The following is a 24,641-nucleotide window of genomic DNA, read 5'->3' on the forward strand; positions in this document are numbered from 1 at the left end:
AAGCCACAACTCATCTGCCTTTCAGAATACTACACAGCTGCCGAAGAAGAAGACAAGGCATGTAAGAATAAAAGTACTGGAGCTAGTCTTACAAGCTTTATTCTTCTGCCCAGACTTATGCATCAAAACTACTGATTTGGGGACAAACGTTCCAGCAAAGGATCTGCTTTTAGGATCCTGCTGTCAGAACTAGCAAACTCAGTTTCCAATGGACAGAAAGGCATCTTATTGTGATAGAAAACAAAAGACGTTTATTTCAGATGTTAGAACAGAAGTTTCTAGTAGAGTCTTTGCCAAAACTGAGGGTCTCTTCCCTCTATCATAATATTAGAATTCAGGCTATCCAGCCCCTACCTTCTGGCTGCTGGCGCCCAACCTTTGATCCTGATCAAAGCAACCTTTCATGTCCCCTTTTCTCTTTCCCGTGTTTATCACTCAGTCACCCTTAAAAGAGGAAAGGAAGTACCTCTCCTTTTCGAACCAAATTCTTTTGCAAGAAAGGTAGGGTCATAAAATTATAAATCTTCACCCTGTGCCCATTTCCCCCCTCTGTTTATTCCTGTGCCTAGAGCGTCCACTTGATTAATATAAATACCTTTCAATATTCCCCATATCCATGCTCCCAATAATTCATCAGGTTATCACAGTGTTATATTGTTGTATCAGCATGCCATCATATATCATCATATCATCATGACAGAACCATGCACATCATGGTTCTGACACCTGCAAACTTTAGCTCATCTTCCTCAATAATATTTGAAGCGAGAGCAACAAGTACTCTAATAAATAAAAAATAAAATAAATTTAGTACATGGAGTGCAGGTATTCAATCAAGAAAAGAGAGGACTGGAGATTTCATCAGTCCTGAAAAGCTTATTAATGATCTCCCTTCGGCCACTTCAGCCACTCTAGCAACGTCTGAAACTATAGATCCTCCTCACATTCAGGATAACAACTTTAGACTATCCTTCTCCAAGCTGGATTTGCATGGATTTTGTTTTGTTTTGTTCAGGCAAGGGCTAATGCCCACAGCTTATCCTCCAGTCAACCCACTTACAGCTTTGTGGAATCCAACCTGGAGTTCATCCAGGCACTGCAGGTTTTTATTCTCAGCCACCTACCCCAGTCCTGGTTTTCTCCCTTAATTCCTTCACAACGCAAGACTTCTGAGTGGTTCAGTTGCACAAGACAGTGAGGGCTTTCCCCCTTTCCCTGAGCTGGATCAGGCCCTTTGCCAGCTCTGTGGCTGTGCGTGGACCAACCCTCTAATTTGGGGGTAATGATAATGATTAGGCTTGCACAGAGAGTGTTGACACATATTTATTAATTGCAAGGTGGGGCTGGTTGAGCCGGCTGCTAAGACAAACACATGCTGAACAATGAGCGCACACAGTCAGCTGGAAACCAGCCAGCTGTGTATCAGCAGCAGCTGCAAGAACAGTAAATTACTGACCTGCCAAAGAGATGAAAATCCTACCTTGCGACCTGCTTATTTCCCCTCTCCCTGCCCCTGCCCCATTCTAGAAAGTCTTTTCTCCATCAACAGAATCCCTCAGCATCCGTCTCCAGTTGCCACTGAAACAAATGCAGCTCTGAACAGTAGGCCTTGGGGCTGTGCCAGGATTCCCAGTGATTTAGCTGTGAAATTCCTAGATTACAAATGCCCCAGAGCTGCAGCAGTCCAAGGTTAACTGTGCCTGACAGTATATTAAGGCAGATGATAATGCAAGCCAAAGGTTACTGGAAAGCAAAGAGGGAAAAATATGTTGCCTGGTCGGGAGCTAACCGAAAGAGCAGAAATTGGCAACTGACAGCATGAGGCTTTATTTGGATGGACATGGGGGTTATACGGCTTCTTTCCTTTGGAGGGTAGGGAAAGAGCAAGCTCCCTTGCTTGGGTTAATTCATTTCAATATGTACAAACTGAATATTGTTCATAAACAGTAATAAAAGTAAGGGTCCAGCAACCACAACAACTAGTCATAGTACTAAAAGAAAAGTTGCATGCACCCACATCCCACATGTATATATATATGTGTGTGTGTATAAAATATTTCTATTAGTAATATTATAATATATAATACAGCAACAGCATATATAGCATATCGTCATGTATTATTGTACAGTGATCTAATACTGTAATGTTATATGCTGCTCCATACTCCCAATTGCCACCCTCAACATTTGTGGATTGCTCCTTCCCTCATTATTTTAAAATCTGTATTAAAAGTTTTCTGAAGTTTTTGAAATTTTAATTTAACATTGTTTTTATAATCCTGCGTATTTGGATATGTGTATTTGTCAGATTGTTTTATATTGCATTTTTTGGTATTTTAGCTGGTTAATTTGTTCTACAATTGTACTGTAAGGTTTTATAATTTTATTTCCCCCCCTTTATTTATTGATTTTATGTTCATTAATACCATGCCCATATCAATACCATAAATATTTCAATTTTCATACCACAACTATTTCAGCACCTCTCCTTCATCCCAACAATGGTTATAACAAATATTGTTTAGTATCCAAAACCTATAAAATAAGCTATCTTTTATATCTTTATTAATTGACTATACATTGATTATAGAATTGCAAAGGAGCAGGTAAAAATGGCTAGAGAAATGTTCTCTCAAGGAATCTCTAGGTCCTACAGCATATGATTCTATGATTCTCTGTCTTCTGGCAGATGTTGGCCATAGAGTCAATGCTGGAAGACCTAGAATTCCTAGAGAGAACATATTAATCAAATCTGTGAATAATCAAATCCGCAAATGTGGAGGGCTGACTGTACATACAGACATACTAGATTGTATGCTTTTGGCTGCTTTACTTGTTTGTTGTTACCTGCCTCGATCCAATACAGGGAGAGGCGGGATACAAATAAATACTATTATTATTATTATTATTATTATTATTATTATTATTAAAGCACCATGTACACTGATAATACTAACTAAATAAATGATGACCATATAACACAGTACTGCTATTGCTATTATTAATATATTATTGTTAATTATATTATTCAATATAATTCAATAATTTTGAAAATAAAATATTTACAATATAGTATAATATAATGGCTAGAATCCTATTACTGACACATATACATATAACTTGGGTTTGCATGCACATATGTCTGGATTTTTTTCACCATTGCATAAGGAGCTGCTCATTAGCTCCTTGTGCAACATCTGCAAACACAGAAACACACAAAGCAGCTGTCATGTGCTGGTGCTCTCTTACACCTGTTTAATGGACAGAGGAAAAGTGGAGACAACCAGACTTCTTCAGCCTGGGGAAGAGAAATGAAGTTGCTCTCCTTGATCTGGAGTGAGAATTGGCAGAAGTATAGAGCTGCATATGCAGTGTGTTATGCTCTACATGCTTTGATGGAGGATCTCAGCCATCGTAGAATATAAAATAATGTGATGCAATATAATAATATAAAAATATAATATTGACGATACCTTGTAATTGTTTGTAATGTCTTCTTCTTCTTCTTCTTCTTCTTCTTCTTATTATTATTATTATTATTATACTGTAATACCTACATTTTGCTTCTTTCAAATTAATGTCATTTGTGTGTGTATAAAATTAGCATAATAATATACAGCATATATAAAACATATAAAATAGAGAGCTAGCGTGGTGTGGTGGTTTGAGTGCTCGATTAAGACAGTGGCAGACCACGGTTTGGATTCCCATTCAGCCTTGGAAAACCAACAAGTGACTTTGGCCAAGTCATACTCTCTCAGGCCCAAAACAGATGGGTCAAAAGAAGTGGCTTCTGGTTTCTTTGGGGCCGTGGTGTTCAGATGACACATGTCCCCAAAGTGGCTGGAAGCCACTGAGGCTGCCAAAGGTGGCCCAAAGCCACTGGAAATGGATTTAATCCACTCCTGTCGGTGGCCACTTTGAGAGCTGCCTATGAATTCACCACAGATCAATCACAGTCAGAGGGGCCAGAGGCCACTCCTTGCTGCCCATCTGCTTCAGGCCTCTGTCTCAGAGACACCCTACAAACCCACTTCTGAACAAATTCTGCCAAGTAAAGCCTTGTTCACCTTAAGCTTAGGGTAACCATAAGACAGAAATGACTTGAAGGCACATGCTAACAAATAGATAAAATGCTTCTTTCAGAACCCTGGCCCTTGGTATCCACTAAAATTTGGTTCCAGGACCAAATTTTGTGGATAGCAAAATCCATGGATGCTCAAGTCCCATTAAATATAATGGGATAATAAAATGGTGCTCTTTATATAAAATGGTATATGGCAAATGCATAAATTTTATAGGTTTTTCTTAGGCAAGGAATACTGAAAGGTGATTTTGCCAGTTCTTTCCTCTGAAATATTGCACACAGCAGCTGGTATTAGACAGCAGTCTCCTATGCAAGTACTAACCAGAGCAGACCCTACTTAGCTGCCAAGATCAGATGGGATCTGGTGCCTTTATAGTATGTAGATTGTAACTAAGAACTGCTTAAAAAGATATAAAAAAGGAAAAAAGAACCACTTAATATACTGGTTTTTCTACAAAAGGATTTGTTAAAAGTGTATGAAATCTTTTTGTTTTTGAACCACTTCAAATAAGAATGTTGTAAGCAGAAATGGCTGAGAAACATTAGCTGTTAAATCTTGCAAATTTCCACAACTGATTCTTCCCCTTACCTCTGCTCTCTCACTTTTTTTGTTGTTGAGAGAAAAACTAGGCCTGATGTTAAATGTATTTTTCTTTGCATTTCACCTTGGGGGGTTAAAATGCAAATAGCATTAGCTGGGGAAAAGTATTTATCACCATCAGGATTAGAGCAGGCATTGATAGGGAAATTTAACACTTTCCTTCCCTGCTGTGGGTTCTCATACCAAACCTTTTGATAGAATTCAAAGACATAGAGGTGTTAGTCTGGAAAATCAGTTTGCAAAGAGATCTTATAGCACCTATGCTACATCCCTTTGCATAAGAAACCTTTTGTTTGCATTGCTGAGAAATCCTGCTTTGGTACCAACAAGGGATCTTTCTATGGATGACCATTCTAGACAGAGAGGAGTGGTACAAGTATGTGGGACCCCATTAATTTCTCAAGGTTTTCTTAGACAAGGAATATTCAGAGGTGATAATGGCAGTTTCTTCCTAAGATACATAACCTACAGCACCTGGCATTTATTGGCAGTCTCCCATCCAAGTGTTAACCAGGGCTGATCCTACATAGCTTCCAGTTTCAGTTTCAGACAGGATCTGCTACCTTTACGTTTTTAGGCCCCTTTCAGTCATCATTAGTTGCCCTCAATGGAGGCCATATGCGTTATTTAAATTTCACTCATGAAACAGTTTCACACATTTCATGGTCATGTTCAGTTTGGCCCAGAGATAAAAGCTTCCTTCTACACAACTTCCATTTAGTTCATTGGATAGTGTGGACATGATGAAACTCATTAGATTCATATACTCTGGCCTATGATACCACTCTTTTAAGTTGACAGAAGCCTCTCTTGTTTTCACTAGAGCAGATAAGGGATCCTCCTGATGGGCCAAATGTGTCAGGAGATAGCAGTATTTGGGTCTATAGTTTTTAGATTTTCTTTTAAAATATCCAAACACATTTCTGTTCTCCTTGGTTATTTTTCTGTCAATTTGAAGCGCCAGCCTGGGTGCTTATTCTCACCCTTGGGAATTAATTCTGATACATACTGGAAGAAAACAATTTCCTTTTCAAACTAACTTTCTTTCTTGGATTTATAGTGCATCAGTGAAATTACATTTTTGCACTGCAATACTTTAGGTCTACGAAAAAGGAAACAAAACAAAAGTAAATTAGCTTACTTGTTAATTAGCTTACTTGCTGTTCACCGCTATGATCTTTGGAATAGCGGTATATAAATAAAACAAAGTATTATTATTATTAAAGTAAAGAAAAAAGAAAACAAAAGAGGTGTAGCCACAGACTGCATGTTGTTTGTAGGCCACAGGTTGTGTGTCCTCAGAGTTGGAAAAAGTTACTTCAGGGGCAACATCTCTCAGAACCTCCCAGCCAGCTTTTTGGAGCTGTAGTCCATAAAGTTACATTTCCTAGCTCTAGTGTGCCTCTCTTTAAGAAACTATAATCAAATACCATCAAGGATTATTGTGAATGTCAAAGATGTGGAATCTTTTCCAGCCCCACCTTCTCTAGGGCTACATTTAGGAGTGGGCAGAACATAAGGCAAAGGGGTACTGTACAACCAAAACTACTAGCATATTTAAATCCCAGGATTCCATAGGATAGAGCTATGACAGTTAAAGCAGTGACACACTGCATTAATTCTGCAGTGTGTCAGCAGCTGTAGAGATGACAAATCAACCCAAAAGTTAATTAATCCTGATGCGGACCTAGAAAGAATTTTAAAAGTCATGACATGTAGGTGGCACTTCAGATCCCTACTGGTGCCTTTCTGAAAGCTGAGGGAAGAGGATGAAAAATGTTTAATATCAGAAGTCTGTAAAAGGGGTCTGCGCTGTAGGATCATTTCCATGTCTCTCAGAAGTGATGATTTAGAGCTCTGAAGGATCCCCTCTAGGGGATTTTGTGAATTGTGCGGTGCTAATTAACTCCATTGTTATGTTTTGTTTTGAACATTAGAATCCCTCTGGGATTATGGCACTTCTCTCTCCAGCAGGGGATTACATTTTACACCACTGTACAAAATCCCCTCAGCATCATCCCAGCAAAAGAGATTAACAATAGAAGGAAGCATATGTGTATAATTTGATAACAAGACTGATGAGAAAAACTTTCCTTCTGTCCCTCTCTTATTTCAGGATCACTCCACATGTCATGTTTATCCCCACCTCACCCCCATTTGCTGATCATGTTAGGATGCTATTCAAATGTGCAAACAATTGTTTTCTTCATGGAGTCTGGGTGGATAATTCAGTCCAGTAGAAAATATTTTGGAAAAAGTAACATGGTATTATTAGATTGCTGTTGTTCTTGCTGTGGGCCTCCAAGACATTTTTGATTTATGGAAACCCTGAGCGATGCTATCATAGGCAAAGTTTCTTCAGAAGGGGTTTGCCAATGCCATCCTCTGAGGCTGAGAGAGTGTAACTTGTTCAAGGTCACTCTGTGGGTTTTTATGCTTCATTGGGGAGTCGGACCTTCATCTCCAGAGTCACAGTTGAGCCCTCAAACCACTACAGGTTTCTGTTAACAGGCCCATCAGTGAACTGCCTTGAAATGCTAAGTTCTTCAGAGCTGACCAAACTAAGTTGATAGCTATGATATGCAGCTGATATATCCCTGTGGGAACTAAGATGGCCCAAGTACACTAGAGAAGTGCTATTCAGAATGGTGGTTCCTGGATCAGTGCTGATCCTTGCGCCATTAGCTGCTAGCCCCTGCCGAACATCTAGGAAAGAAAGAATAAAAGCGAGTGGGCACAAATATGCCCCTGATCCCTGGCACACTGGGGGGGGGGGGGGGGGTTAGTGCTGGCTTATTTATTTAATATGCCTCCTTTCTCTCAAACTGGACCTAAGTCAGCTCATAAAAGACACTTGAAAAACAGTACAGCTTTAAAAACAGAATTGAAAACATCACATCAATAAAACAAATTAAAAATACAAAATTATTTAAAACATGCTAAGCTAAAAGTAGAAAATCATTAAAACACACACAAAAGCCAACACCACACTAAGAAGCCTCCCTGGATAAAATCACATATTAAAAGCATGCTTGAAAATAAGTGTTTTTGTCTGCCAGTGAAAGGAGAGCAGGAAGGCACCAGCCTAGCCTCTCATGGAAGGGAGTTCCAGAGGGTGGCAGCAGCCACCGAGAAGGCCCTCTCTCGCGTCCTCACCAAGCATGTCTACGATGGTGCTAGGACTGAGAGAAAGCCTTTCTCTTCAGTGGCGTCAGTAGGGTTGGTGTCACCCAGTGCAGTAACTTATGGCATCACCCCCCCCCCCCCCCCCCATATTGACCTCCTCCATACTACACTATGCAGACCCTTAGTAATATTTTGGTAAGCAGCCTGGTTCCCTCTTGCTCTAGATTTTTTTTACACAGCACCCACAGTTCCTGGCCATTGGCAATGTTGCCTGGGGCTTACGGGAATTAGAATCCAAAGCATCTGGAGGAAGCCAAGTTGCCCATCCCTGAAACAGATGTATTTGCTCTCTGCAGAGATTATCACACTGGGAAAAAGACATCCTTGTCCCATCCTTTTCCCATTCTTATTGTGTGATCACCAAAAGATTTTCAGATTATGTTGCGCTTATACTGTCATTGTTCCATCACTGAAGTGGAATTGTCCTGTCATTTTGTATTAATGAGAGTTTGTAGTATTACGACTCCATTTAAATGATGGGACAAAGCACAATGTCTCTGAAATGCTTTCATGCAATTGGGATAAGGACAGGAAAGCAATCTACTTCACTCCTGACCCCGTCCTGTCACTGTATGATAATCTCCTGTGACATTTCCCCCACTGTCCAAGGATTCTGTTATTGTGGTTGCTGTCCTAATTGTACATTAGAATAGAGTAGACCCAGTGGGAGGCAAGGGTTCTTGGAGACATCTCATCTTCAGGGTGGCCATGAGTCAAAGTTGACTTGAGGTCAGCTAACAACAACAGACCCACTGAAACAATTATTGAGTGGTATAAAAAAGGAGGAAGGGAAGAGGAAGAAGTGGAAAAAAGGAATGTAGCAATACCTCATTGTGAAGTCGAAGGCTTTCATGGCCGGCATCCATAGATTTTTGTGGGTTTTTCGGGCTATGTAGTCATGTTCTGGAAGAGTTTTTCCTGACATTTCACCAGCTACAGATGCTGGTGAAACATCAGGAAAAAACTCTTCCAGAACATGGTACATAGCCCGAAAACCCCACAAAAAAACACCTCATTTCTTTCCCCTCTTTCCTCCTCCTCTTTATGTTGCAAGAGACCAACACAGCTACTTCTTTGCAAACTGTTGAGTGGTGTCACCGTTTGTACAAATACCACTGATTTTATTAATCTGCTCCAATTACCCCAGTGAGCTTTTATAAACCCTCAGAGTCATAAGTGGCAGAAAGCTAAAGCAGTGCTGGGATGTTCTTTGAGCTTCCTCAACAAGCAGTATCCTGGTTGGGCAAGGAAGAGGCTGAATCATACATTTGCAGCCTGGGAGCCCTATCAGCCATGGGCCACTAGAATATCTGTCTAAGGGCCATACATAGACCATACATAAGAAATCATTTGGAAGAGTGATGTCATCATTTGCCTGTCATGCCGTGTGAACAGCATGGGAAGATGCCCGTCCTCAATCAAATGAAGCAGGAGATTAGACATACTTAACTGGTCGGCTTTGTCAGGGATCCAGTGGGGATGTTTATCAAGGTGACAGCTTCTGAGTGAGGAGTGGAAACTGGGGAGATTAAAAAGCTGTCATTTAAAGCTTTTCATTCTCCTCTTATATATGCCATGGTTCTGAGCCAATAGAAAGCTGACTTGCCATTAAAGGACACACAAAAGTATGTATGGCACATTCTCTTTCCAGTTGATGGTAATACCTGCTAATGATGCTTCAGAGTGCAACCTACACATTTAATGCTTTGGAACATCTATGAATAGGAAGCTTGTCTAAAGGACTGCCATCAATCTAGTCTCCTGTGGCCAGACTTTTAATTGATAATCAGTCCCATATCACCTGCATGGCTCAGAAACAGCTTATATGTGTGTGTGTTTTTATAAACATATCATTAATTGAGTTAGATTAATACAAGAAGATACTTAATTTTAATTCTCATTTTTAATCTTAATTTTAATGATGATGGATTTTATGAGTAGTGGTAATTCGTATGCTAATGCTTGGTTGTTTATATATGGAATACATGGATTGATTGGTTGCCAAGGATCTTGTCCATATAACATAAAGGCACATCTAGGTTTCAGTCTCACCTTGAATATTGAATAAGAGAATGAGCATCAATCCTGTATCTGGAAGATAATGGTAATGAAGCTAGGCCTTGCATGGTTAATACACTGTAACTTAGAATCATAGAGTTGGAAGAGACCACAAGGGCCATCCAATCCAACCCCCTGCCATGCAGGAAATCACAATCAAAGCATCCCTGACAGATGGCCATCCAGCCTCCATTTGAAGACCTCTAAGGAAGGAGACTCCACTACACTTCGAGGGAGTTTGTTCCACTGTCAAACAGCCCTTACTGTCAGGAAGTTCCTCCTAATGTTGAGGTGGAATCTCTTTTCCTGCAGCTTGCATCCATTGCTCCGGGTCCTAGTCTCTGGAGCAGCAGAAAACAAGCTTGCTCCCTCCTCAATATGACATCCCTTCAAATATTTAAACAGGGCTATCATATCACCTCTCCAGGCTAAACATCCCCAACTCTCTAAGTCGTTCCTCATAAGGCATGGTTTCCAGACCTTTCACCATTTTAGTCGCTCTCCTTTGGACACGCTCCAGTTTCTCAATGTCCTTTTTTAATTGTAGTGCCCAGAACTGGACACAGTATTCCAGGTGGGGCCTGACCAAAGCAGAAGAGAGTGGCACTATTACTTCCCTGGATCTAGACACTATACTTCTATTGATGCAGCGTAAAATCGCATTGGCCTTGTTAGCTGCCGCATCACACTGTTGACTCATGTTCAACTTGTGGTCTACTTGGACTCCTAGATCCCTTTCACACATAGTTTCATTCAGCCAGGTGTCCTCCATCCTATATCTGTGCTTTTCATTTTTCTGCCCTAAGTGCAGTACCTTACATTTCTCCGTGTTGAATTTCATTTTGTTAGCTTTGGCCCAGTTTTCTAGTCAGTTCAGGTCATTTTGAATCGTGATCCTGTCCTCTGGAGTATTAGCTACTCCTCCTAATTTGGTGTCATCTGCAAATTTGATAAGTATTCCCCCAAGTCCTCCAAGTCATCTATATGCCATAGCTGCAATTCTTACAGTAGATGGGAATAAGGTGGAGTGAATGGAGTGGATGTTCCCAGCAATAATATATTCAGAACTATCCTGTTGTAGTGCAGTTTGTTGTTGCTGTGTGCCTTCTAGTAATTTGCAACTTATGGCAATTCTAAATTGAACCTATCACTGGGGTTTCTTGGCAAGATTTGTTCAGAGGAGGTTTGCCATTGCCTTTCCCTGAAACTGAGAGTGTGTGACTTCTCACAGCTCATCCAGTGGGGTTCATGGCTGAGCTGGGAATCAAATCCTTGTCTCCAGAGTTGTAGTCCAACACTCAAACCACTACGCCACATAAAAGGTAAAGGTTTCTCCTTCAACAAGGTTGCCAAGTTGTGTCCAACTGTAGGGGGTGGTGCTCATCTCCGTTACTAAGCTGAAGAGCCAACATTGTGAAAGACAACTGTGACCATGTGGCCAGCATGGCTGCATGGATTGCTGTTACCTTCCCACCGATGTGGTACCTATTTATCTACTTGCACTTTTACATGCTTTCGAACTGCTGGGTTGGCAGAAGCTGGGACTAATGGAGGGAGCTCACTCTATCACGAGGTGCTTGGGCCTTGAACTGTTGACCTGCCAGTCTTGCAATTGTCAGAGTCAGTGTCTTAACCACTGAGCCACTACGCCACATACTTGAGTAGAAAAGCATAGCCATGTTAGTCCGCATCAGCATAAAAAGACATAAAGGAACCTTGTAGCAACTTTAAAACTAACTGCAACTGTTCTCTCTTGGCTGTGGAATTGAAAAGCTGCTCCTCCTCTGGGCTTGGCCAATGGAGGAGCTGAAAGCCCACCGCCTACAGCCTCTCCCATACAAGGAGCAGTGGCCCAGAGGAAGAGGAGCTCTTAAGGAAGGCCATGTAGGCCTCAGTTGGAGGGAAGAATGGGGCTGCTGCTTGCTGCGCTTTCAGCATGGCAGTGGGCAGCCTAGGCCTCTCTCTGCTGCTTGTGGGGGGGGGGGCTGGGGGAAAGATGGGGCCGCCACTGCTGCCACTTGCTGCACTTCTGGCATGGCGGTGGCCAGCCTAGGTGTGACTTGCCCAAGAATCATAGAGTTGGAAGAGACTACAAGGGCCATCCAGTCCAACCCCTTGCCATGAAGGAAATCTAAATCAAAGCATCCCCAACAAATGGCCATCCAGCCTCTCTTTAAAGACCTCCAAGGAAGGAGACTCCACTGCACTCTGAGGGAGTTTGTTCCACTGTTGGACAGCCCTTACTGTCAGTAAGTTTCTCCTAATGTTGAGGTGGAATCTCTTTTCCTGCAGCTTGCATCCATTGCTCCAGGTCCTAATCTCCGGAGCAGCAGAAAACAAACTTGCTCCCTCCTCAATATGACATCTCTTCAAGTTTTTAAACAGGGCTATCATATCACCCCTTAACCTTCTCTTCTCCAGGCTAAACATCCCCAGATCCCTAAGTCATTCCTCTTAGGACATGGTTTCCAGATTCTTCACCATTTTAGTTGCCCTCCTTTGGACACACTCCAGCTTCTCCACATCCTTCTTGAATTGTGGTGCCCAGAACTGGACACAGTATTCTACGTGAGGCCTGACCAAAGCAGAATAGAGTGGCACTATTACTTCCCTTGATCTTGAAGAAGTTACTATCTTGATTTAAGCTGCCGACTCTCTTGATTCAGGTAGATGGCAAAAACCGCAGGACCTCAAGTTCTCTGGTATTAAATAGGGGCATGCAGAAAGGCAGCCATAGAAACTAATGGGGTTTGCCATCTGCGTGTGCTTAAATTGGTGGATGGCAAGCCCATGTTGGGGCATTCATGCCATATATATCCTTTATACATTTTAGCCAATTTATCTGGGGTAATATGCATTTATACATAGTTTTGTATGGGTCTTCCTTGTACCTTTTACCCGTCAGTCCATTCAAATATTATGTTCCAATTTATTTTGTCCAATTAATGATATATTCTTTAACCTGCTCTTTTTTGTTGTCAAATATAAGTAGCAATTTGTACATTTTACCTATCAAACGACTACCATCTGTGCATAAAAACTTTTAAATTAAGATTTCTCCCCCTTCATACTGCCAGGGAATTTCTTGGAAGGTATATTCAGAGAGGGTTTGCCTTCACCTTCCTCTGAGGCTGAGAGAGTGTGACTTGCCCAGTGGGTTTTTTTAATGCCCAAAGAAGGGATTGAACCCTAGTTCTCCTCTACTGTTGCCTCCTGCTGCACTTCCTCAGATGTGTTTAGTCTCAGAGGTTTTCCAAAATCTCTATGTCCTTGTATTCTATTATTATTATTATTATTATTATTATTATTATTATTAACTGAAAGAAAGACGTTGGCAGCATGTGCTTTCCTAAAGTCTGCTTTCTCTGATGCATTTAGGGGTTGTTCTCACTAGGTGAAACCCCGCGTTCTGAATTGAATCGAAGGAGTGGCGTTCCTATTAGGATCCGATTTAAACCTAGAACGGTTCTAGAGCAACCCGCAATCGTCTCCACTACAAATCGAATTGTAGAGCGGAATAAAATTTTGATTCGAGTTTTCCTCATTTAACGCGTGTTAAAAAAACACTAGGGTCTGACCTACGTTTTTCCATTGATTCGATTTAGGAACCGGAGCATTTAAATAGGAACGACAGCCTTTGAAATTGCGTTAGATGACTGGGAGGAGCGGAGTGCGATGGGGCTGTCCTTGGGGGAGTTGCCCTTTCTGTCCCCATCTGTCTGGCTGTCGCCATTTTTGCTTCCCTCACCCCTTTGTCCGCTGTGGTCTTTCAATAAGAGATAAGGATTATTTTTATTTTTTATTTTAATGGTTTACAGGCGCTTAATCTCTTCAGCGCTTTAAGCGCCTGAAGTCCCGGCTGCTCAAGCGCCTGCATCTGCCAAAGGAGTACAAGGCTTCCCCCGGTGGATTGCAACCTCCCCTCTGTGTGGGGAGAGCTCATTTCTAACGGAGGAGAGGCAGGAAGGGAAGGCTCCTCTCAAAGAGGCATTCCCTGCCCGCTTGGGCACTGATCTCGCCCAGGCAGGGAAGGGAAGGCTCCTCGCGAGGAGGCATCTGATCTCGCCCAGGCAGGGAAGGGAAGGCTCCTCGCGAGGAGGCATCTGATCTCGCCCAGGCAGGGAAGGGAAGGCTCCTTGCGAGGAGGCATCTGATCTCGCCCAGGCAAGGAAGGGCTCTGATCAATGGGGGGGGGGGGGGGATAGAGCCTTTCTCCCTCCATTTCTCAAATGGAATCTGCCTTCTCCTCCAACCCTGGAAAGAGAATCTTTGGGAAGAGTGCTCCCTCCCTGCTTTTCCAGCAGCCTCCTTCATTGATCTCTGGGCTCTCTGAAGGGATTCTCCCTGGCTGTCTTGGGAGACAGGATGCTGCCCTCCAAAACCTATCCCATAGTTCCTCTGGAAAGAGCTTCGCTTTTTGCCAGAAGCCTCTCCCATTGATCTCTGTGCTCTCTGAAGGGATTCTCCCTGGCTGTCTTGGGAGACAGGATGCTGCCCTCCAAAACCTATCCCATAGTTCCTCTGGAAAGAGCTTCGCTTTGCCAGAAGCCTCCCCCATTGATCTCTGTGCTCTCTGAAGGGATTCTCCCTGGCTGTCTTTTGGGAGACATGAAGAGGGGATGCTGTCATGCAAAACCTATCCCATAGTTCCTCTGGAAAGCTAAATTCACAAACAGTCAATGAAATGGAAACGATGCCAAAAGATAAATCGCTTCCAAATATTCCGGATTAACGTTACATCATTCTGACGTACTATTGATTGACAGCTCCAAATAAGGTATGGAGGAGAAGAATCGCTTTATTTAAACACCGATTTCATGCCAAGTAGGAACGCTTGCAGGTAAAAACTTCGATTTAAACTACCAGATGGGAACGATGAACAAAGCGATTTGGATAGCGGGATAAGAACAGTGTTATTTTGAATCGATTTTATTAAAAACGTTGTATTTTAAATCGTTTCAAATCTTAAGTGGGAACAACCCGACAGTCTCAGAGGTACAACAAGATCTCTATAATATAAAGATTTATATTAATTTTTTAAAAGAACTTATTCATGTTTTTGGCCTTTAGTTGGTTGTGCCCTCCATTTTTCTTGAATGTCCTACATTGGGGGGGGGGTAATTTTTTCCTACATTTTGGACTAAATTTTGTCCTACATTTTGTTCCAGTTTGGTGGTAGAAAATTATGGCAGCCCTACTCTTTCTTGTAAAGCAAATTATTTGGAAGTGCAGTTAAGACCCATGAGTTTTAGGAAAAACCTGATCCTTGTGGAGATGAAAAATGCTAAGTTTGTTGATATGGATCAACAGAACCACCTGCTTTTTAAAAATTCTTCTTTGGTGATACAGCTGTCCTTTAGGAACTAACATTACAAGTGGTTACACTTCAAAATTACAAAATGGATAGCCTTTGTGCTAATCAAGAATTGCATGTATGGGTTACAAGTGGCCTAATCACACTTCTGGCAACTAGCAGTTAACCACTTTGCAAGAGTCTTGTGACTCTCATATGCAGATGGTGGCAATGAATTTAAATTCCTCCTTGTATGCATGAACCTAACAGCCAAATAGTAAGATCAGTCTTGTTTATAAAGGCTATTTATTCATTTGATTTTTAAACCACCCGCTAACCAGAATTCTCTGGACAGTATAAAGTCTGTTCACAGTCCAAAATCCAATGATGGTAACATAAAACAATGACTAAAGACAGCAAAATATAAAGCCAAGATAAAACCGGCAGCCAAAACTAAAACATATTTTGTATTACTAGTCCACATGGCTGATTTTTCCTTTCTAACATTCAAGTGTTTTAAAAGGTTAAAATCAAATTCTAAGAGGACTTTAGGAGAAAAAAGCAATTATTTATAAAATAATACAGTGGACCCTTGTTATACGCTGGGGTTTGGTTCCAAGATCCCCCGTGTATAACAAAATCCATGTATGCTCAAGTCCCATTAAATAAAATGACATAGCAAAATAGTATCCCTAATAAAAAATGGAACATCAAGGTAAATTTATACTTTTTTGGAACATTTTCAAACCGTGTATGCTTGAATCCGTGTATAAAAAATCCGTGTATAAGAAGGGCCGACTGTATTCTATTCCAGTTATAGTGTGGATGTTTTTGTACTTTGTCCATGATATGCTACAGTTTCAAACAGGCAATCCCTTATAAGTCAACTTTATTAATAACGATACTGATTTTGACCTCAAAATTATCAGCAAGATCTAATGCAGGTGAATGGGATCCGATCCGAAGAAACAATGTTCTGCTTAGTTCATAAATAAAATGGCCACAAGAGGTCACAATGGTGGCTACATGACCTGGAATTGTCTCAACTAATGTAATATGAAAACACTGTGACTGGCAAAAGAGGTAGTGTTCCTTTTCTCATTAAATTGCTTGCAGAGAAGTATTCGTGAGAAGTGAGTTTTGCTTGAAAAATTGTGTTGTCAAGTGTATCGGCTTCCTGCTGAAGTTGTTGCTGAATTAGAAAAAAAATATCCCCCAAATAAAAATAGCACAGCTGTTTGCCAGAAGGCTATAAAACAATGTGGTTCTGTAGCTGAAAAAGAGGAGAGATCAATGCAGAAAAAATGTTATGGACTAGACATATTAATAGTCCATGTCTATTATTACATAAAGAGGCTTCCAGTCTATTTATCTTTTCAGACACTTCCCCATTTCCTGAGAACAGATCCAATGTAATATCAGACCAGGACTGAAAAGAGCTAAGTTCAAATCTCTATTCAGCTATGAAACTCAGTTGGTGATCTTGAATTCAGTCTACCTCACAAGGATGTTGTGAAGATATCAAAGGAGAAAATTATATAAATATTTGATGCTAAATTTCCCATAATCACTTTGTACTTAAGATGTTATCTTGTTGCCTTTAAATATTTAATGTCAGGTCATCATCTTTCATATAAATGACGTATATGACCGCAGTGTTGGTGAAATATGTTTCTGTCATGCTCTTTCTTTTGCAAAGCTTGTTCATGCTGGCTAAGGATTTATGGAAGTTGTAGCCCAAAAGTAACTTTTTTCCTTTGAACTGCAGTTGCTGAATTTGTTTGAAGATAGTTTTTTGTGTTTTTTGGGGGATGAGTTTTTCAGGCTATATGGCCATGTTCTAGAAGAGTTTGTTCCTGATGTGTCACCAGCATCTGTGGCTGGCATTTTCAGAGACTGCCTTAGACAAGTGATCAGTGGGGTTCTACAAGGTTCTGTCCTGGGCCCAGTGCTATTCAACATCTTTATCAATTACTTGGATGACAGAATTGGGGGCATACTTATCAAATTTGCAGATGACACCAAATTAGGAGGAACAGCTAAAACTCCAGAGGACAGGATCAAGATTCAAAAAGACTTTAGTAGATTAGAAAGCTGGGCCAAAGCTAAAAAAATGAATTTCAACATGGAGAAATGTAAGGTACTGCACTTAGGGTGGAAAAATGAAACGCACAAATAAGGGATGGGGGGACACCTGGCTGGATGAAACTACGTGTGAAAGGGATCTAGGAGTCCAAGTAGACCACAAGTTGAGCATGAGTCAACAGTGTAATGCGGCAGCTAACAAGACCAATGCGATTTTAGGCTGCATCAATATAGTGTCTAGATCAAGGGAAGTAATAGTGCCACTCTATTCTGCTCTGGTCAGGCCCCACCTGGAATACTGTGTCCAGTTTTGGGCACCACAATTCAAAAAGTATGTGGAGAAATTGGAGTGTGTCCAAAGGAGGGTGATTAAAATGGTGAAGGGTCTAGAAACCATGTCTTATGAGAAGAGACTTAGGGAACTGGGTATGTTTAGCCTTGAGAAGAGATGGTTAAGAGGTGATATGATAGCTTTGTTTAAATATTTGAAGGGATGTCATATTGAGGAGGAAGCAAGCTTGTTTTCTGCTGCTCCAGAGAATAGGACCCAGAGCAAGGGATGCAAATTACAGGAAAAGAGAGTCCACCTCAACATTAGGAGGAACTTCCTGACAGTAAGGGCTGTCCAACAGTGGAACAAACTCCCTCAGAGTGCAGTGGAGTCTCCTTCCTTGGAGGTCTTTAAAGAGAGGCTGGATGGCCATCTGTCAGGGATGCTTTGATTAAGAGTTCCTGCATGGCACAATGGGGTTGGACTGGATGGCCCTTGTAGTCTCTTCCAACTCTATGATTCTAAGATGCCAAGCACAGATGCTGGCAAAACGTCAGGAACAAACTCTTCTAGAACATGGCCATATAGTCTGAAAAACCCACATGGATGCCAGCCATGAAAGCCTTTGACTTCATTTTATTCAAAGACTTTTGCCTTTCCCTGTTCATCCAGAGAGAAGACCCAGTTCCCACAGGACTGCCTACGTATGTCTACAAACAAGCAATACAAACACAGATGCTTAGATTTCATCTCTCCTTGCCTGTCTTTTTTCTGGCCAATAATTGCCACCAAGGCCCAAGAGTTAGCATCAATGTGTTTGGCAAATATAACAAGGATGGCTAGCAGAGCTTGGGTATTATCTTTGTGAGTTGTCTTGGGTCCAATTTAGGAGACAGGTGACATATAAATAAACAAATAAAAATTAAAAAGAGGTAGTTTTTTTCTTGATCTGCCACAAGGACATATAGGTGGGCTGAGGACTTCAAGCAGTGAAGTCAGGGTTACTTCACTCGACGATCATCTTAAAGATGAAAAGTGACAATGTGACAAACTTGTTATTTGAAAAACTGCAGCATACAGGAGTGTCTGTTAGAGAGCAGTATATTAAAATGCATCAAGCCCCGGAGTTTAATGGAGCAGTGACCATGCTGCCTGGGGGATTTTGGGCAATGAAGTCCAGAAAAGTAATATTACCAAACTCTGCATTGTCTAGCTGGCAGCAAACCCCTCTTTGGTTCTTGAATAGCACTGCCATTAAATCTGTTCAGCAAAGATTGTGGGACATAGCATTTTGTGATCTATGGTCTCTTATATATGTATCCTGATCCCCTAGTGCAATGAATGTCTATTACGGTGGGCCTTTTCAAATTGCTGATTATTTAAAGAACCTGATGGTTGCTAACTACCGCAGATATTTTTAAGGCCAGATGTGACTTTATCCTATTGAATTACTCTGAGGCAGATTTGCTGGAGTTCCTTTTTTGGAAAGCTGGTACCCTTGCAGTATTACGGAAGCTGAGTCGATGAAGCATATCCTTTTCTCTTGCTGTCTTTATAACCAAGTCCGTTGCTATATAATGCACCCATTATTGAGCAAACACCCAGGAAATTTAGATCATATTTATGTTAGGTTCTTATTGGAAGAGAAGTGCTCTAAAGTGTCCCTGGCTATTCCTAAATTTCCTTCAGAGGTGGCCAGGATCAGAGCTCTGTTGTATTAGATATAAAAAAGCTGGCTGTAATTGTTTTGCTGTTTCGATCTTTTTAAACATTCTGTGCATACTCGTTTTAGGCTTTTATGTATTTTTTGTGCTTCATTTTTTGTGTCGCATGTTTTATTTTTGTGCCTTTATGTACTTTTTGTTGGTTCTTTGGATCATAACAAAGGAAATGGACTTTACTCAGTTCTTGAATAGTCATGAGAACTTAACACTCTTATGGTGGCCACCTCCTAACCTCAGGGTTAAAAGGGTGCCTGCTGAAGAAGTCAGCCTCTCCATCTGTGAATTTTCTGTGTTGAGCTTGGAAGTCTGAACAGGGGCGTTATTCATATTCACTTGAACAGGAGTGTCTATTTGAGGACCCTGCTTTATCAGTTACAAGAGGTCTTCTCTCTATAGTCAATCAAACAGACAGAAGCCTTCTTCAGATGTTCCTTGTGTACGCGTGTATGTGCCTTCAAGTCACCTATTGGCTCATGGTGACCCCATGAATTTCATAGGGTTTTCTTATTTATTTATTGCACTTATACCCCACCTTTCTCCCAAAGTGGGATAATAATAATAACAACATTTATTTCCCGCCTCTCGGTGCAACACAATTGGGGCGATTTCTAAGACCAGGGATCTAAGACTGCTTACAATAGTTAAAAAAACAAAACACCACCCAGTAATAGCTAAAACAACGAATTACAAAAGTTAAAAGTGAATTAAATAACACTATTATTAAAAAATATGGTTAAACACAATTGAACATATTTACAATATAATTTCATTTGAAGAATAAAGATTTAAAAAATATTTTAAAAAATTATTTCTTAGGCAAGGAATACATAGATGTTCCTTATCAAGAGAAAATAGGCCAATAGGCCAACTGTGTAGAAGGCAGCCCACTACATTCATATGGACAAGTTTATAATAAGTCTAGTGAGCTGCCTAGGCCACTAGTGAATAGTTATACAAACTGACTAAATAAAATCAATTTTCAATGCAATATACCTTTTTTTTTTAGTACAAAGGGGTAACTTGATTTAATTTAATTTTGCTTCATTGGACTTTCAGCATTAACTGAATTCTAACTTCTAATTGGTTTAATTAATTTTAATTCCAAAATTAAGTTATTAGTACAGCTATTAAGTAATTAAATGGAAGGCTATGTTAAAACAGCTATTAGATTTTACTCTTCTCAGCTGTTTCTTTAATACATACAAGCATTTATAAGTATCTTTGCCTATTTTTGTTCGTGGTTAGACTACAAAAGTTTGCTTAATTCCAGGGTTAAAAGATGTTTAAACAACATGTACCAAGAGCAGCTTGGAAGGTGGCTGTCTGTCTTTGTTTCCATGTGTTGAATAATAGACACTGCACAGAGATGCTTTATCTGTCCTAGGAAACTAAATTCTGAAGCTCTTCTCGCTAGGGCTTTTGCTGGGATCCATGTGCAAATCAGCAAAACAAAGAAAGGAGATGAATTTATAAGAGTGGTAGTGGTGGTGAGAACAGCAAAGCAAAAGAAGAGTGGGGTGGATGAGAAAAGGGGTTGTCAAAAATCCATGTAGCCATTTCCTTTTCTCTTAAATTCAAGACAGGGATGGGGTGGGTTTGAATAAAGTAACTGATGACATTTGTCAGCTTCATTCTGGCAACTGTTTCAGTACAGAATTTTAGCTGAAATTTAAATGGGAATGTAAATGCAATTCAAGTAGGCATTTTAGATCACTGATGATTAACAAAACACATTAACTCTTAGTAGGAGCCCTGCCCTACTAAGACATCTTTGCAAATCTTTACAAACACCACCTTTCAAAGAGAGATACCCATAAGTGAATTTGGGGTGCAGCAGGGGAGTGCATTAGACAGCAACAGAACTATCACTGAGTATTATAGTTCCTTTTATTAGTCCTAATATTCTCTGTTTCAATATGAGAAAATATCCTGCTTACCTCTACTGAGGGCAGCACAGCAGGGGACTATACAAAGGAATAGTCCAGAGTTCAGTCCAAAGGTTATACCAGTCAGCCACAGAAAAGGGCAGAGGCAAGAGTGTAGTCAACAAGGCAAGTCCAGAACTCAGATAACCAGAGTCTTGAATCAAAGAGCAAGAAACACAGGAACAACAAGACTGGTTATTCACTGCTACAGCTGGAGGTCTTTTAAAAGGCCTCAGCTGAAACCTATTAGCTCTCCTCTTGGCTTCTAGCCTGGAAGACCTCCTCAAGGACTCCTTGACCTGCCTTCTCTCCACAGGTCCTAGCACCTGCAGCCTAGAGTCCATAGAGTCTGTTTCTCCCTCAGCAGCTTCCTGAGCCTGCTCTAGGACTGCTGATCCATACAGCCCCAGATCTGCCCCTGTCTCAGCCTCCTCCATGTCTTCAGAGTCTGAGTCCTCTGCCTCTAAGTCAGGCCCAGGGCAGTCCATGACAGAAAAATGTGCAGCAAATTCTTTTTTTTTAAACCCCACAAATTAATACATTATTCCATTCAAGATCTTAATTCTTAGCTGGCAGCTGTTGATTCCTATTTAAATACATACAACCATGATCCTATCATGTTTTCTTATCAAAGGTCAGGGGTCAGTGGTTGCAGTTGGGGGACTTAGCTACTGTAACTGTAATCTTTTGACATCCTTTCCAAATTTTAAAAATATTTTTATATCATATATATATATATATATATATATATATTCTTTTCTTCGTCTTCCTTTCCCCCCTTTTCTCTTTCCCTCCCCCCTTTCCCTTTTCTCCCCTTTCTCAATCTTTTCCTTCTTTTTCTCTCTATACAGTTGGCCCTTCTTATACCCAGATTTCTTAAACATGGATTCAAGCATCCACAATTTGAAAATGTTAAAAAAAAGGTATAAATTTCAAATATCAAACCTTGATTTTCCATTTTTCATAAGGGATACCATTTTGCTATGCCATTATATTTAATGGGATTTGAGCATCCACAGATTTTGTTATCCATGGGGGATCTTGGAACCAAATCCCAGAATATAACAAGGGTCCACTGTATATATTTATCCCCCCCCTTTTTTTTTTCTATTTCCTTTCCTTTTTTCTGTTTAACTGTACTGTTTGTAATTTTAAATCTTCTTGAAAATAAAATTTAAAAATTCCTTTCCTAATGTGAGCAAAAATTAAATCTTGCAGCAGAAATATCTGGTATTCTTGGAGAGTTCAATGTAAATACAAATAACATTAGGTTTCTGTGACTTAGAAATCCCCATGGGTATTTCCACACTACCTATACTGTGCAAATGTTATACAGTATGCAGCCTTCAGCTGCTGGAGCAATTGGATAGAAAAAAGAGAATGAAAGAGCTGGATTCTTCTTGCCGTTTCTCCAGTGCAAATCCAGAGTAATGTGGCTGCAACCGATGGAATAATTCCTGATTTAAAACAGCATGACTGAGAGCCAAATTCAGCCCAGGATGCCTAACAAGTGAAGCGTATCTTAGCAGTTGCAGGTGACATGGATAAAGCTGAATTGTAGGAGTCAGCTGTGCCTGCAGCTATCCTGATCAATTTAAGGTAGATTACAGCTTCTTCCTCTGTTTTTTTTAAAGAGAGAGAGGCAGAATTTAGAGTATTGACCCAAAGATATGCCGGTAGTTTCCCTCTCTCCTGTGGAGGAAAAGAAGAAGGATTATTAAGGTTCATTAAACAACAGGAAAAGAAGGGAGAATGCAATCTAGTAAGGATGCCCTGAGTGTTACCCAAGATCTAGGTTCTGGTATTGGAAATGTTCAGTTTCATGTTCAGTTACTGAGCAGCTAGCAAAATAAATACAGAGCCAGTATCATGCACTGGTTTGAGCATTGGACTACGACTCTGGAGATCAGGGTTCAAATTCCTGCTGGCCACGGAAACCCACTGGGTGACCTTGGGCAAGTTGCACTCTCTCAACCTTAGAGAAAGGCAAAGATAAAACAATTTCTGAGCAAATCTTGCCAAGAAAACCCCATGATAGATTCATTTTAGGATTGCCATAAGTTGGAAATGGCTTGACGGCACACAACAAAACAACAACAACAACAACAACGAGAAGCAAGATTGTAAGCCTGAGGGCAGGGAACCGTCCAATTAAAAAGATTGTATGTACAGCGCTGTGTAAATTTACAGCGCTTTATAAATAAAGGTTAACAATAATAATAATAAGATAAGTATTCAGATTGTTAGATCAGCACTATTCTATTGCCTGAAGTTTCAGGGCCTGAAACCCGGGAATGGAAGAATGTGAGGTCAAAGGGGTTAGCCCTTGTGATGCCATAGGGCAGTGGCGGGGCACTGTGCAAAGGTAAAGGGCACCCCTGAGATGCCCCCATGAGGCCTCTCAGTGTGTTTTGTTCTCCCTTTTGGCTTTTCCCCACTTTAGTCATAGTAACTGAGTCTCTGTGGTGCTGAGTTTTCTACTAGGTGAAATGTGGAAACAGGAATGACGCCCAGAATTTGGGTAAAAGGTTGCTAACTAGGTAATATGCCAGCCCAGACCCAGGGAAGATAGGGCAGCATTTTTTCAGGCTGGAAAAGGGCACGCAGTAACTGCAGCACTTGATGCCTTTCCCAGTAGGGCTTTTATACCATATGTTTTTGCTGCCAGAGCCCACATGACACATGGAGTATTTTTCCTGGCCCTAAACTTCTTCTGGCACTTGTTGAAGACTCATCACTTGTTCCTCAAGAAGCTTTTCACTCAGGCCATATGCTGTTGCTGCCACATTTGAAGAATGAGAAGGCTTATGCATCACAACCCTAGTACACTATTCTCTGCCTTGGTTCAGTTGCCAGAACAGGCCCAAGTGCAGACATCCATCATCTCTCACCCCATCCCTCTCCCCTCACTCCTGGTTACCTGGTGCACTGATGTTGCACAGATGCAGTACACATTCAGGCTCCTTTGAACTGGGCCAGACAACTCAGCATGGCTTTAAAGCCATGTCATATACAAATAACAAACATTCCCTACCCCACATGCCACTCACCCAGGGATTTGTCTTCATGCCCAGAGATCCAAAGCCCCAGCAGTGCCTTAAGACTTTAGCCCAATGCCCTAAGGCCTGGCAACCCTAATGGCTAGGTAGGTTGAACTATGTGTTTTATGAATCTCTGATTCATTTCCCATACATTGTATTGGTCAGTTTTCATCACCAGTAGCTAGAGAAAATGGAAATATCATTGAAAACCTGGACACTGGGGAACTGGAAAAACAAAAACAAAACAGTGCCATCTTTCATTTGTAACTTAGAAAAAACATAGCCGTAACTAGCAAATCAACTTGTGTCCTCTAGGAGCTGTAGTCTAAGAAAGTAACTTTCTTATAGCATGCAACTAAATTCTCCTCTT

General features: G+C 40.9%; 1 protein-coding gene across 1 annotated transcript in view; it reads right to left on the minus strand.

The window, feature by feature from the left end:
• The window catches only part of UBE2E1 (ubiquitin conjugating enzyme E2 E1), a 135,447-nt gene extending 114,101 nt beyond the window's left edge, over positions 1 to 21,346 (minus strand). The window contains exon 1 of the mRNA XM_089532940.1: positions 21,243 to 21,346. The gene's annotated coding sequence lies outside the window, so the exon portion shown is untranslated. The remainder of the gene's footprint in view (positions 1 to 21,242) is intronic.
• Positions 21,347 to 24,641: the final 3,295 nt, after the last annotated feature.

The sequence above is a fragment of the Sceloporus occidentalis genome, unplaced genomic scaffold, assembly GCF_023333645.1.
Source record: "Sceloporus occidentalis isolate IW3139 unplaced genomic scaffold, rSceOcc1.0.p SCAF_7, whole genome shotgun sequence".
Taxonomy (NCBI): Eukaryota; Metazoa; Chordata; class Lepidosauria; order Squamata; family Phrynosomatidae; genus Sceloporus; species Sceloporus occidentalis.